Raw genomic sequence first — 15,415 nt, 5'->3', positions numbered from 1 at the left:
CATTTATTTTTAATGATTCACAAGACAGAATAATAAATGAGAAAGATCTATATATTTCAGCCAAAATTGCCAGCCCAGCTTTGCCAAAGCAATAAATTTGAGTTTAAAAACATTCCCGCCCTTTCCCAAGTAGCAAACAAGGTTGGTCAGTAAACAAATGGAAAAACTGTCCTGTTCTACAGCACTTCATTCCCCATGCTGCCTGCAGAAGGGCTGGGTGAGGATCACAGGAATGCCTTCTGCTTTGCAAGGCCCAACATGTGGACTGGGCAGAGTCAAGCACGCCTGACATCCCCGTTCCAGTCCCTGTTTGTCTGCCTACCAAACCGATCTGTGGCTGCAGAAAGGGTATGTGCAATCCTGTCCCCTTGGCAAAAGAAAGCGTGACTATCACCCTCATGCAAAACGCCGTAGACTGAAGTTACACTTTCTAGCAAGGCAGTAAGTTAGAGATGAGAGTAAACTGGATGTGGGTTTGGAACCAGAAGACGTAGGTACATCTACACTGAAAAACAGTTGGGCTACAAGTATGTTACCAAAGTAGAATGGGATTAAGTATTTTTAAACTCTTCCACTAGCATTAAAAGATGCTTCCCTACCTCTCCACATTATTACTTGTCCTGTAAAGTTTATAATGAAAATACAATATAATCCTTCCCCCAAAAACCAAACTAAAGAATCATACCAGCTTTCTCTTCAATTACTGACCCTGGACACAACAGTATGTAATGAAAAAATATTGCCTTTGCAGTTAGCCTCACTTTTTTTTTTTTTTCCCTAACTAGATTTAGAACATCAGCTACCATGTTTTCACTTCAAAAAAAACCGTAGACAGGAGAAATCTCTACTCAAACTCAGTTTAACTAGTCTGTTTTACGAACACATGGAAACTGCTCCTAAGGAAACTCAAGCTCACCCACAAGAACTGTTTTAACCGAATGCTTTCAGTAGAGGAGCATTCTAACACACAGCAACGGAAAATTACAGATTCGTAACTGTATTTCCCTCACTTCCTCCTATACTCTTATTCATTCAAAACCTGGAAGGTCTTCTCTGCTGGACAATGCCACAGATGGGTTCATAATAAAGAACTTCTAAATTACTCTGACTCCCTCCCATCATCCCTTTAACCCCCACCCCCCCCCCCAAAAAACCAAACCACCAAAAAAATCTCACATCCCAGCAGAAAAAGAAAAAAAGACACTAAAAAATGGGATGTTTGTAAATTTTGCATAAGGCAAACTACTTAAGCATCCCATTTAATTTTAAAGACATGCTTATTTAATGCAATGAGAAAGCAACACCAGCTTTTGTTCCTTCAAATTACATATTCCTTCCAACACTGTAGTCCTCTAATGCTGAAATTCCTAACATCCACATTTTACTGGTATGGGAAAAAACAAAGTGAAACTGAGGAATGTGCACAGCCTAAATTAGTGGGGGGGAAGCAGTGAGCTGTGAGTAAATGTAGTATTTTACGTATTCGGTTTTAATAATTTAGGCTACTTACAGCAGCCATCCGGCAAGCTCTTTAAAATGTAAGTCACAGCTGACTACCTCTTTAATATCTTGTATCATTTCCAGTTATAGCCAAAAGAAATCCAACAGGAGTTAGTTCAGCTAACTTTTTTTTTTTTTCTTGAATTTGGCTGGTTCTATTCAAGGCAGCTGAAAACCTCAATTAATGGGATAGGATTACAAAAGCTCAGATAAGGAGTTATGGTGAATAAAACCAACCGCTGCAGGTTTCCTTTGCACTACACAAATTGAGTTAACAGCCAGCATGAAGAGGTCCCTTTAACTCTATGATATCATTATCCAAGGTCAAGCTATTAGCCTCCACAGTTCTACTATTGAGTACTTCAGTGGTTAAAACATGGTCATACTGGGAAGCTTGTAAGTGCAAGGGGATGCTGCACCTTTAAGCCTTGTTAATTTTCAAATGACATTTTACAGAGAACAGCTAGAGCCCTAAAAACCTTCCAGGCTGGAGCCTAAAACCTGAAGTCAGGATCCAGAGTCTGCAAAATCCTGCTACAAATTTTCCTCTAATTCAGTCTGACTCATGACCTTCAGTCACAGGCAGCTGGAGACTGGATTAATTCCCATCTCTAGAAGGATACGGCAATGAAGAATTCATAACAGCTACCTATTTATAGGTGAATGGTAAGAATTGAAATATGGGGTTTTGGGTTTTTTTTTGGTCTTCATTCCTATGTTCAGTATTATCTTTTAACTCACTAGAATCTGAACCCAGTGTCAGATTTTGGCCAATTTACAACTGGAATGCCAGTGGTAGGTTTACATCTCTTAAATGTTAGATTTAAATTTTTAACAAAACAGTACAGTCCTCCCTCTTGAAGAGGGACAGGAAACAGCCCAAACCACTGCCATTTAGACATGAAAAAATCTGTAAAAACAAGTGGGTTTTTTTTTTCCAGTGCTGGATCACCTTTCAAGAGCTTCAAAAAGGACTTCAAAAGTAGTAATGAGGTACATGCAAAAAAGCTTCCCAATATACTAAAACAGTTCTTACATCAATGCTCAAAAGCTAACTGTAGAAAAAAAATCCCACCATTACAATCATCATTTTTATGAAATTAATGCTTGCCTCCAGACCTTCAGACACACACAAACCAGATTTTTTTTTTTTTGCTGTACTACAGCAGCAATCTCTCAAAAAGAAGACATCTATCATATCTCATACAGTTAAAAGAGGCAGCACAGGTTTTTTAGGTAGTTCATGTCAGTCAACTTTAAGCCTCTGAAATTAAACGTAGTAACAGCAACAAAATCTTAAAAAAAGACTTTCATTTCGCAAAGGTATTCACACTTCAAAGATGAATTTGTCAAAAATTCTTTAAAAAGTGACAACACTTAGCTACAGCAGTTTATACACAAATTCTATCCCAGTCAAAGAAACAATTCTAAAAGAATGTTACAATACTTTACTCAAAATGGTCTTCAACAGCTGGACTGACGAGTGCTGCTCTTGTCCTAATCATTAGCATCTTTCACAGAGGCTCATGTACCTCTTCCCCTATTTATAACAAAGCTACAAATCTTCTAGACAGGAAACAAGGCACTAATGATAGACAGCCAATGATTTTAACCACCAGGCATCCCACACAAAAGAATTACTGCTATAAAAAGAGTGTTACGCATGCGTCATCAAAACAAAACTGTACGGCAGTGCTTTCTATGGATCTCTATCTTTTCAGAAACAGAAAATGAAGTTTCCAGGACATAGACATAACAAACTTGAGATACCTTTTGTTGTTCTTAAGAGATTAGCTTTATTTTCATAGTTTGATTTTACCTTGAATCATAAACCAGTGAAAAAATGGAGCCCCGATAATAGGTAAAAATTTCATCAACAGCTTACAAGAATCAAGAATTATTTTCAAGATATCTATCCCATTTTATATGGCATGCATGCTGCACACATTGTACAAATATGTACGCATATAACACCTCCACCTATGAAGTACCATATTTTTTCACTATTAATTATTAACACCAATGACAGAGCCTCCTGCAGCACATCTGTTCTATGATCATTGTAGAAACTGAACCAAGGCCAATACACAAACATACACAAGGAAGATCAAGACCATTAATTGTGGTCACTTCATTTTCTTGTAATGTCAATCAGCTTTATGACCAAAGTCATGTTTTCAAAGCAGCTCTGCAAGAAGTGGTAACGCTGGACTCGCAATCCTCTGAACACTTACAGATCATCAGCATTGAAACTGGGTTTTACTGAAGACTGCCATTTATATTACAGAAATCAAACTCAACAGGCTAAAAAATAACTTAATACACAGGACAAACACCCTACGCTCATGAAGCATAAACACTGATAAAGAACTAGTTGACTGTAGAAGCAAGAAATCTGTTCAGTCTTCATAATGAACCTAAAATAAGCCTACCATGCCTACACAACAGAGTACAATGTCAAAATTGATGCAACTTTATATATATGCCCACAAGGTGCAGGATGTTTTTTCTGCCTCCTTCAGTAATTCTCAAGTGGCTAGAAACGGAAGAGGAAACAGAAATATGCATGAACAAGCACACATTCAGAATTACCAGCAGTGCTAATGGAGAAGCACTTCAGTATTTGGTACGTTTTCAACCAAATAGTTTCAATTAATACTGTATTTGTATTCAGATTTTTTAAATTAAACTACATCTAGTGCAAAATTTGATGTTTCAGTCAACTTTAACAAAAAGGCAAGTGACACTATTAACCAATCATAAACCATCACAATCTAAAATCAGACTAGGCAAAATTCCAGTAAGTATCAGTAAGCAGTTAAAATAACAATAACATCTAATTTCAATTTACAAGCATGCAGTAAAAGCCCCCCAAAAACAGAAGTACCATATTTGGAGTCAAACTGCCTGTGGTCTAGTGAACAACTTCTCATCAGCTTAAGCACACTGTATTGTTATATTTAACCAGAAACGGCAGACATCATGAGTAATGCCTACTGAAAGGATTTCTCCCCACTATGCCACTCACTGAAGCACCATTTATAGGCATTTCTTTGGTACTCATGAACATAGTATCTTCCTACAGATGCCTAGCATATTACAGATAGCTTTCAATTTAAAACGTGACCTATGCTGCCCTGTAATTTATACTGACATCTGAACATCATTAATGCCAGATCATATAAATTTTACACTAAAAATGCCTACAGATCTTTTACAATAGAGAGATGATGGCTAGATTTTTTTTAAAGCAATTAAAACATGAGCTGTTATTATGTTGGTGACTACTTAGCATTTTAACGTTTTGCAATACTGTATCAAAGTACAGTGTTAGGACCAGAGACACTTAGATTAATAGTTCTTGACTACTAAAATTGCCTAACCATTGGACAACAACATGAAATATTGTTCTGGCCTCATACATCAATAACATTTGCTGTAAAATGTGATAAATACACTCCTTGTGACACCTACTTATTGTGCTTCTTTAGAGAAGGAAAAAAAAAAACCCCAACCAAACTGTGCCACTTTCCCCATGGATGCTCTCCACAACCAAAAAAGCAAAGAAATGCTTTCAGCTTTGAATCAATGTATGGTTTAATTTTTTAAACCATTTAAAGAGGTATTTTATTAATAGCTCTTGCTGAAAGTTGAACTAAGATTTAATGGCTATTTGTCCAATATGAATACATTCCTTGATCATCTTTTTTGCACTAATGACAACACAAAACCTTTGCCTCCTCAGTGATCTGTTAGCATTATTGGATAATATGGGCAAGTGACCCCTGCTTCTAGGGCCTTCATAAAATAATATTCCTTGAGAACTTACCTCAATAGCGTTTCATAAACTGGTTTAAATAGCTGTTTTAATCATATGTGCAAAAGTATGCCAGTTCCTTCTTCTCTGAAGGACTTACTAAAAAACAAAAAGTACAAAAAAAGGATTTTTGTTACCTTCTTTAGGTCACCAAACTAGACCATGCTGCAAAGATATCTGATGGAGAGAGGAGGAAGGAAAAAAATCCTTGTCAATTTTAAGAGAGGACTTTTTAACATTCACAAGTTTAAAACAAATTCCTAATTACACACCAATTTTACCACAGACATTTTGCTTTCTGTAATTTTTGGTAAAGTGGGATTACAAGGAAGGAAATCTTGCCTTCAAGAGACTTCCTATTTCTCAGGAAAAGGAATGCAATCTCCTTCCTCCCTAGCCACAATTTTTAATGTTACCTTAATTATATTAGCCCTGAACTGTGAAATAAACCTGTACAAGGTCATTAGTTTGACAGCAGAAATCTCCCTCTAGCACTACTGTACAAACAAACACACATAGGCTGGAGAGAAATAAACTACTGACTACAGGGGTTTTTTAAGGGTTGTATCAAGGCCCAATCAGTGCTGGGACTGACTGATTTCAGAGTACAATGGAAACTGGAAGAATCACAGGCAAGACTGAGAATGCACATAGGTTAAAGGCAACCAAGCTGAGCTGCATGGAAAACTGTACGTGGAATTGTGTGGCAAGTTTGATTCATTCAGAGATCAACACTAATGAAGTGAAATACTTAAAACGGATTGTTTCGAGAACTCCTATATACGTAAAATTTGATGCTTTTACAGGATAAATGGCAATCACTCCCCTAAGAATGGGGGCATCATGCAGATGCAACAATACCTATTTTGATTAATCAAACTCCAATATATACCAATAATAACAAAAGGTGTTAGCTCAGAGACCACTAACAACAATGCTCAATACAAGGCTGATCGTTCTACAAGTTAAAACTACTCTAAGATTCCAGACCACTTCAGAAAGTTTCCATGAGCAGGACTACATGAAACAACCACCAATTTAAGGCAGAATGGTAAAAGGGAATTAACTGAAGTTGCAGACAGATTTCTGCACTTCCCAAACCATTTGTACAATTACAGTGCATCTTTATTATATTTAATTTCTCAACAAAAGGAAAGAGCTTATAGCAGTTCTGTAAAAAATTGCAGCTACCAAGAAAAGTACAATGAAATGGATATATTAAAAACAAGGTGCCAAAACTGTATTTTCTCATACCTGCTATTATGCACACAGATTTTATTTAAGGTTTAAACCTTATTTTGTAAGAGCTAGTGAACTAAGAATCACAACAGTGAAACATTAAGAAAACCGTTGCAAACAGTTTTATGCGAATTGTGAAAGGTTTATTTTGCCGAGTTGCCTGTAGCTGCTGACCAAATTTTCACTGATAAAAGTTCTGTTTAAAAAAATCTGATGTTTCCGACCCCTCAAGTTAAGCAAAACCTTTCATGAATTCCACATAAACCAATGAGTATTATTTGGCATCTACAGACATTCCTGAAAAAAAGCAGCTAAGCAGATGTGAATGCTCCCATTTTTCTCAATTTGGCATCAACCCTTAAAGTTAATTATATTTTAAGTGTGTTATTGCTGACCATTTTTGCATAAACATTCAGTTAACTATGTTTATCTTAAAGTCTGATATTGCCTCCCCCGACCAACTGAGCGAGCTACCAGGACCCAATGACATTTTCAGTTTTCCATATAAGATCTACTTGCTCAAAGTTAGGAAACTCTATTAAAATTACATTAGTATGGCAACGGGCACCAGAGGTCACCACAGTTGCACTATCCCCTTCTCATTTCTACAAAAAGCCTTCCATCAGTAGTTTACCTTAAACTGTTTCAGTATCTACACTGCTCCTTTACAGAAACTCTGCTGCAAAAATTTAGGTCACATTTCCTTTAAGTGTACATGGGTGTGTGTACATGTATACTTAATTAAGGCTCAATGAAATTAATTAAAAGCTCCTCACTGACTTCAACGTGCATTGAATCAGGACCTGGATGAGTTCAGAGGCAAAACAATTACACTTTGATTAAACATCTTAACGTTCCTGTGAAGCAGTCAACTAATTTTATAGAAGGATAAATTGAGTCAGAAAGTTTCAGAGCTTGGTCATGGTCGTAAACAGAGTTGATTACTTAAGTTGCTTCCGTATTTGTTAGTTACCCTCGTAACATAAAGAAAATGGACTTTCTGAAAAATCAAATAAATTCTTGGTCTACGTAATTGCAGGAAATAAAACAGAACATCCTGAGACATGTGTGATGGTTGTACAAATCTATTGGCTCCATTTCTGTTCCCCAATCAGTAGCTAATTTAGTCAGTCACAAGAATTCTAATAACGCAAGAAGTTGAAATTTTTTGGTTTTTTTTTTCATGGCAGTTTATCTCCAGATGAGATTTTTTAGGTTGTGGGGGTTTTTTTTGTTTGTTTCTAAAATAGCATTAATAATTATGATATATCGATATTTTTTTTTAAAAAACAGGCTTGACAGATTAGATATTCTGTAAAACCTTGAAAATACTTACTGAAAAACAAGAAATATGATTACACTTCCTAAATTCAAGCTGAGATTTAAACCATACACAAGCATTGTAAAGTTTTGTCAAATCACCAGTAGCGAGCAGAAACAACAAATTAACCTTCCTCATTTTTTTGAGCATTTGTTACATAATGCTTCCCCAACACTGAGTCTGAAAATAAATCCCAAGGTCAGAAGAGTGTTGTCCTTATTCAATTACCAACTAACTTTTTCCGGTTATTTTTCTGATCTTTGGTTTCTTCTCACCTATTAACACGCCGTAGTTTTGCTCATTCTGGTCTATCTGCTTTCTTAAGCCAATCGAAGTTCACAGACAGGTCACGGCTCTTTAAAGAGAAAAAGAACTGTAAGTCTCATCCATTCTCAGAGATACAACAGCATCAACAACAGCAAACAGTGGTTTGTTGTTTTTTTCTAAGTGAAATAAAGTTCGTTGGTAAAAAGTTTTTAGTACATTTAAAACCTATTTACGTATCATTTCCCTCATGTACTCAGAAGTGAGACCATTAGACTACCAACATTTCTTAGGATGTGGAGTATGTGACAAAACGTTTTCATTCCAATAAGTTACATCTTTGGCGTACATCAGCATCAAAACATAAACATCTTCTGAGACTATTCACATACTTGTATACATGCAATAGCTTTACTGGAATTAAGTTAATGAATACTATTACTTTTCCAGCAAATCAAAGCTCTCAAACTGAACAAAAAAAATATATCTCTAATACCTGTGATGCAGAGAGTTATTTTAAAAGAATTTTTTTTAGAAAGCATTATGAATATGAATTATGTATGGTTTCTGGTTATATGGTTTAACACTGAAGACAGAAACCCCCCAAAACTTATATATGCATATTTTCAAGAGAGAATCTTACAAGATACAATGGATTTCACGGTTAGTCTATTGGAAAAACATAAAGGATTACGTGCTTTTTTAAAGAGGACTCAATTAAAACTATTAAACACTATGATTTTTTTTTTTACATCTTTCTTATTATAAATTAAGGTCTATTTTTGGCTGAATATCCCACCATACCGTTCCAGAAGTACCACATTGAGAGTTTAAATAAAGAACATGATTGACCAGCTTTACCATCATGACTATTATCATATTTGGAAACACAGCAGAAAAAGTAATTTACTTTTACTATCTAAAAATTTAATTATAACTACCTTCTAGCTACAACACTTATGCCAACTCCCACAATACAAATATTTGGCATTTTTATTAGGATTACAGTTTTTCCAATTAAAAACATTAACATCAGGTTCAATCAATTCCGCATTAGGTACACAATGGTGTGGTATAGCTGTAACAGCTGCTACTGTCCGTGTTGGATTTCAGCAGGAAATCCAATCTGATGACAGCTTGCGATAATAAGAAATACAGTTTTGCATCCACATGTATAGAAATATTTCTGAAGATACCCAATCCTTCTGTTTTGGAAAAAACTCTGCTGTAAGTTTCTCCAAGCACATTCAACAGCAGCCTCCAAAAGCCTACTGCCTTTCTGTATGCACAGCACTTGGGCGCGTTTTTGATGCTTAAAACTAGGTCAGATGCTCAGGAGGGATGCTTTATAGTCAACTTACTAATTGAAATACTTACTAAAAATCATAAATGTTTATGTTGGTTACAGATGACAAACATTCTGGAGAGGAAAAAACTCGTATTAAACTAATATAAATAGATCGATTTCACTCAAGTTGTTTCCTAGGCAAAGCATTAACCTTTAACATTAGTTTCACCATATCAAACATGTTCAGATGTTCACTTTATTTGCCTGTGTGCAACCGCAGGATGATTTTTAATTTTCAGCAATAGATGTATATCACAGTCAATGTTTGCCATTACAAAATTTAGGTTTTGTTTCAGTTCACTTTTGGTTTTGTTTAGAAAATAATACAAGTTGTTTCGGAAACCTCTCTCCTCTTGCCAAGTTAAGTACTCTAAAACCCTGGATGGGGGAAGGAGGGAAATGGCAAAGGATGGAAGAGAGCAGGAATTGATGCAACTACACACTTCCCATAAAATCATGATTCAGAACTTGCTTTCTGTGCAGCCCTAGTACTTCACATTATTACATTGTATATCTAGGGAAATGTATGAGTATTAACCAATTCTTGTTAGGACAACAGAAGCTTCAATTCATATTGTGAGCAAATAGCCCTCTTCCCCACACACCTACGTTGCCTGTGCAGTACACAGAGCTCCCATACACAACTGCAAACAGGCATTCAGGCAAGCGACAGCCATGATAAATCTGATATGTATTTATTACAATGACTCCTATCAGGCTATGGGATGATTTTCCTGATGAAGATTTCAGTATCTTCCCACATGGATGTCAAAAAGAATCCTGAAAGCACTTCTGTGTCCTGTATAACTTCTCATAACTTCTGTTGCAACACTTAAAATGAACTAGAAGAGAACTACTGCTTTGAAGCAATTTTGGGTAAGCCATAGAACTTCAGCCAATCAATTATCAGTTAACTTGTTCAAAATGGCCTTTGCTCTTGCACTTGTTCCATTCTACATGCTTCCTCTTAGATTTACACCGTTATGATGCACCACATCAGCTAAGAGAGCATGCAAATCCATTTACCAGCAATTCTAAATTATACCGAAGCTGCCAATTTCTACCAAGATGCCAGAGATAACAATGAAAAGGGTGATGCTTTTTCAGCTAACGGCAAAGTGGAGCAACTCCAATGTATCTGAAGTACACCTGCCACCATTTTCCAGCTGAATCAGTCTGTCAAAGCAAACAGTATCTTTTAGATTGGTAAGAAAATAAGCCCACATTTAAAAAAGTAGTAATATGTAGCTTTCTGTATGCCCCCTCACCTTGAATACCCATACTTTCAAAACAAGCCCCCTGAAATACGTGGTTTAGCCTTGTTGTCCCTCAAGCTCACTTTTCACCATTTACATAGTGTTTCTCCTTCAGCAGGCTATTTCACATCATACGTGAGCTCCAAAAATACCAAGGGCAAGAGAAGTCGACAGTTTGCAAGTTCAGTGGCCAACAAAAACTAAATCTAAAATTTTGATTTTGTAAATATATTTAAAAATTATGTTCTTAAAATACTCAGTAGACATACCTATCGCCCCACTGGAGCTAACTCAGGTCAGAAAACTGAACAGCATACCTAACTTGCCTCCAATGTCTGTTGTTTTTTGGAGTTTGGTATTTTGTTTTCTTTAAACCACCACATCTGCAGAACGTCTTGCTCTCATCTCGCAGAGCATCAAAGCTTATTTTGTTCAACGTGCCAAGATGAGGAACGGTCAAATAAAAGATGATATACAACAGAGCAAAATATTCTCTTCTTGAGGAGAAAGCAAACGCAAGTCTGAGAGTCAAATGTACCCTGTGAAGCACATCTGGATGTTAAGCAGAAACTAGTATCATCTCTCATCTGCTTTCAAGAGTGCTAACGTATTCCGATTCAGAAAACGATGCTGTTCCTCTCTCACGTATCTCTCCAAGAGATACGGAACTACCGTGTGCCAGCAAATACTGTCCACCTTTACGCTAAATGGAAAGTTACGGAGTGCTGCCTCAGCTGCTCTAGAAACACAATTTTTAGCCAAGGTAGAAATTACCTCCAAGTGAAGCCCTCTATTAAATACCGGCCGAGGCGTTTTTCCCACGCGAGTTTTCATGCCGGGGGCCAGGACGCCGTGCGGCATCCCACACTTTTTGTACGACAAACGTGGGGGGGGGGGGCTGCCCCGAGCCGGGGCGTCCCAGTATTCTGTGTTTTATTGCCCGTGGACGTGACACCTGCCCTCCCGGCGGCTCCAGCGCACCTTAAGCAGCTTTACGTGGGAATGACTTCACCTGCCACAAAAATGCAGCCATTGCTGGGGTGGGACACCGCCGCCGTGAAACAGGGTGCCACATGACGTAAGAGATGATGCCAGAAAATTAAAAAGGCACCTCCCGTACCTGTGCCGCGGGGCCACGGCCTGCCAGCCACCGCCACCGCGACCGCGACCGCTCGGCCGCCGCCGGGCCCCGGGGAGGTCAGGGGCCGCGGCCCCGAGCCGGGCTCCGCGCCGGGCCGGGGAAGGGGCGCGGGAGCCGGCCCCGGCGGGGCGGCAGAGGGGAGGCGCGGAGGCCCGGGGCCGGCGGAGCGGCGCCCCGGCCCGGGCGAGCGCCTTTGTTCACGGCCGGGCGCCGCGCACAAAGGGGCAGCCGCGCTCACCTGAGTGCGGGGCCGGGCCGGCCCCGGCGGTCCTGCGGCACGGGCGGCGGCGGCGGCGGGCGGGCGGGCGCACTGAGCGCGGGCAGGCGGGCGGGCGAGCCGAGCGGAGCCGAGCCGAGCGGAGCCGAGCGGCCGCCTCCTCCGTCGTGACTCACCGCGGCGGCCCAAGGCGGGCGGGCGGGCGTGAGGGAGGGAGGTGCCTGGGCGGCTCCGGGGGAGGGACCCGCCGCGTCCCGGCGCCCAGGGCAGCGGCGGCGCCGCAGGCACCACCCGACAGCCGGCCGGGAGGAAGGGGCGGGGCCGAGCCGCCGAGGGGCGGGGCGCGCCGGGGAAGGGGCGGGGCCGGCGCGCCGCCCGCAGGCAGGCGCGGGCAGGAGCGGGCGGGGGAGGGCCGGGCCGAGGCGCGCCGCGCCCAGGCGGGAGCCGCCGCCGCGGGAGCGGAGGGCGAAGGCCGCGCCGCTGCGGGGCCCGCTTTTGCCGGGAGCCCTCGGCACAGCTCCCCGGGGGCCGCGGGAGGGCAGCCAGGTCCGGCCGAGCGGCAAACCGGCGGCGGTCATGGGCTACCACCCCCCCGCCCCCCCCTTCCCTATCGCCACGGGCTGCGGCGACAGAGCTTCTCCGTCGGGATAGGTGACGTACGGGAGGCTGGGGGCAGAGGGGGGCAGGCAGGCGAGTTCCTGGTATTAGCCATGTGCTTACCTTGAGAAACATCCTTTGAGTCAGACACTGAAATTACGTGGTGCCGAGCGTCTCCGTGACCTCATGCGAAATTCGCCTCTAGCTGTCCTGTTCAGCGGGGCAAGGCTGAGGAGCACTTCTGCGGTAGTGCCGTATTAGACAGATCACATTAACGTTAAAACAGGTTACGTGACCACTTTCCCGTAATACTATGCTAAGAAAGTTAAAGACGCTGCAAAAATCAGTACAGCTTAATTCAAGCTAATTCAGCAAATACAGAAATTGCCATCTTCCGACAACCTCCAACGAGAATGAATATCCATCTGGTCATACAAGCGCTCAAAAATAAAGTAATCCTTCCCCCAGACAGACTGAAGCAGAGTTAAACCACAGTGAACACAAAGAGAAATTAAAAAAAAAAAAAAGACAGAAGCCATCAAAGGTTCATCAGCCCTGCCATCACCAATATGCATTCTGGTTTCCCACTAGGCTTAACAGTGATGCTGCTTACCTATAATACGCATTGGTGGGGTCAGCAAGGCAAGTATAAAATTCCTGAAGATGAAAAAGCTTTGTGTACTAAGCGTTATCTAATAAAATGCATCTGTTTTACACTTGGTATTTAACTTAATTGCATAAAAACAGTCACAGTAATGAAATAGGTGGCACTTCCTTTAACAGCTTGCCACTTAACGACATCAAAGCCCAATGCCACTGAAATCCATACCCCACTGCCAGTTAATGAAGGTCTTAACATGAAAGCCTATGCAAAGAGCAAAACCAAGCTGCTGACAGGAACAGGAATGGTGCAAATATGCTGGGATCCGAGATCACTAGCACATACCCACAGCACAGCAGGCAGTAATGATTATTAATTATTTAAGACAAGAACATAAGAGCTCCAGCATAAGCTGAAAAAAATATGCAGAAGCATTGCTCTGGGATCCTCCAGTTGGATTACTGTTAATTAGCACAGTACATGAGTCTGAGGGAAAGATCTAAAAGCATCTTATGCTAGTAGGAGCGTATAATTAAGCCATCATTTGCATCTTTGCAATAGTATGAATTTTCTTACTGATAACATCATGGGCAAAACACCATTTTATGACTAAGTATTGTCTAGCTCTCCTAATTTAGCTGGCTGACTGTACAACAGCGTAATGCAATCTTACATAGTATCAATTTAACATCCTGCATTTATTTAGAAAGGGTTTTAGCAGAGAGAGATACTATAAGGCTTCCTCTACCTTTGGAGAATTTTAAGATTTATTTTCTTAAAACACTGAGTCTGAATCAGCTTCTGCCCCATCTTAGTTTGTTACCATCAAGCTTACTGAGATGTTTTAGCTATCAAGCAAGGTGACATCTTACCATTATAGTAGTCACTCGTATCATCGTAAGACATGATGGATGCTCAAGGGACCTCTTAACTCCTAGTTCCGCAACAGATTTAGCAGAATATTGTTCATGTCTCATGGGAATGCACAGACCTTCACAAAGTAAACAGAAGATACCAGTGCACTGCACTTGATCAAATCTATTATCTTACCAATCATCACGCTACTTGCCCCAACCACAAAATGGGAAGAATACAGCTTATCAGCAGCAGGGGAACGTTAGGAAGTTGAATTATCTAAAGGTTAAGTCTTTCTAACATTTTTTACAAGTATTGTGTAAAGATTAGATTTTTGTAAAATAATATCCAACAGATTAAATGGATTTTTCTTTTCAATAGCTTCTAATCTCTTTTGTTTAATGAGGCTGCTGTTTGTTCTAGTTAGCCAAAACTTCATGAAACCTCCTCTGAATCCCTGCTTGACTCACAAAAATTCTCTCAATTCACTCTGTCCTTCTCTGATCTCCAATTCTTTCTTAATCAGCTCTGAAATTCATTTAGGATTCCTTCACAGTACAGCTGTTTCCACCCTCCAAGTCCTTCTGTATTTGTTGGCATCTCCCTCTCATTAAGAGCTTCCAGCAGCATCTGTACACACAAGCCCTGCTTTCATTATCCGATTTAATCACATGCAACAATAATGAGAACTGTTTCTCTCGAAGATGTGTATGGTACCCAATGAGAGAATTGTTTTAGTCTGGAATCTTTTTTTCTTTTGGTAATCTTTTATATACATCAAAATCTGCTCTGATGCAGAAACAGTACAGTGTTTCCTGAAAATTAAATGCAGTTCAACCAATCAACTCTTTGCATATCTGGGACATTATAATAAATGATGTAGGGTCACAACAGTCAGTTGAAATTTCCATGACTAGAGGCAAGCACAACATGCGTAGATTAGAGAGAGTATACTAGAAAAGTAAAGAAATGGTTCAGCTGCCTTAGTTACAATATTTAATGTTTCTACAGACTGTGCAGTGAGGAGGTATGCAGAGGTATTTTAGAGGGATGGGCAAAAAAGGCCTTTAGTGTAAAAAAGGCTATGACAATCTTTTGGGTTTTTTAATCCAGACGTTGTTTGTATGGTAAGAAACCTTCTCAGCTGCATATTTTATTCAAACCCAGAAGCATTCCCAGATGAAATTTGGTATTTACAAAGTTGCAAAGCACACTCTTTTAGGACAACATTACAGAACTTAATTTCAACCTTCACCTTA

At 40.1% G+C, this 15,415-nt stretch overlaps 1 protein-coding gene across 4 annotated transcripts in view; it reads right to left on the bottom strand.

Moving 5' to 3' along the window:
- CTNNBIP1 (catenin beta interacting protein 1) overlaps positions 1-12,308 on the bottom strand; it is a 33,734-nt gene extending 21,426 nt beyond the window's left edge. Inside the window, exons 1-3 of one of the 4 annotated variants that reach the window (XM_069782561.1) lie at positions 12,125-12,308; positions 8,153-8,232; positions 5,330-5,416 (exon numbers count right to left, since the gene is read on the bottom strand). The gene's annotated coding sequence lies outside the window, so the exon portion shown is untranslated. Of the gene's footprint in view, positions 1-2,947; positions 2,997-5,329; positions 5,417-5,454; positions 5,495-8,152; positions 8,233-12,124 lie in introns of those variants that run through there. The other 3 variants (XM_069782560.1, XM_069782559.1, XM_069782562.1) reach the window with 3 other exon arrangements.
- Between the last annotated feature and the right edge of the window lie 3,107 nt (positions 12,309-15,415).

Source organism: Haliaeetus albicilla, chromosome 4, assembly GCF_947461875.1.
Source record: "Haliaeetus albicilla chromosome 4, bHalAlb1.1, whole genome shotgun sequence".
NCBI classification, from domain to species: Eukaryota; Metazoa; Chordata; class Aves; order Accipitriformes; family Accipitridae; genus Haliaeetus; species Haliaeetus albicilla.
This window is presented reverse-complemented; position numbering and strand designations above follow the sequence as displayed.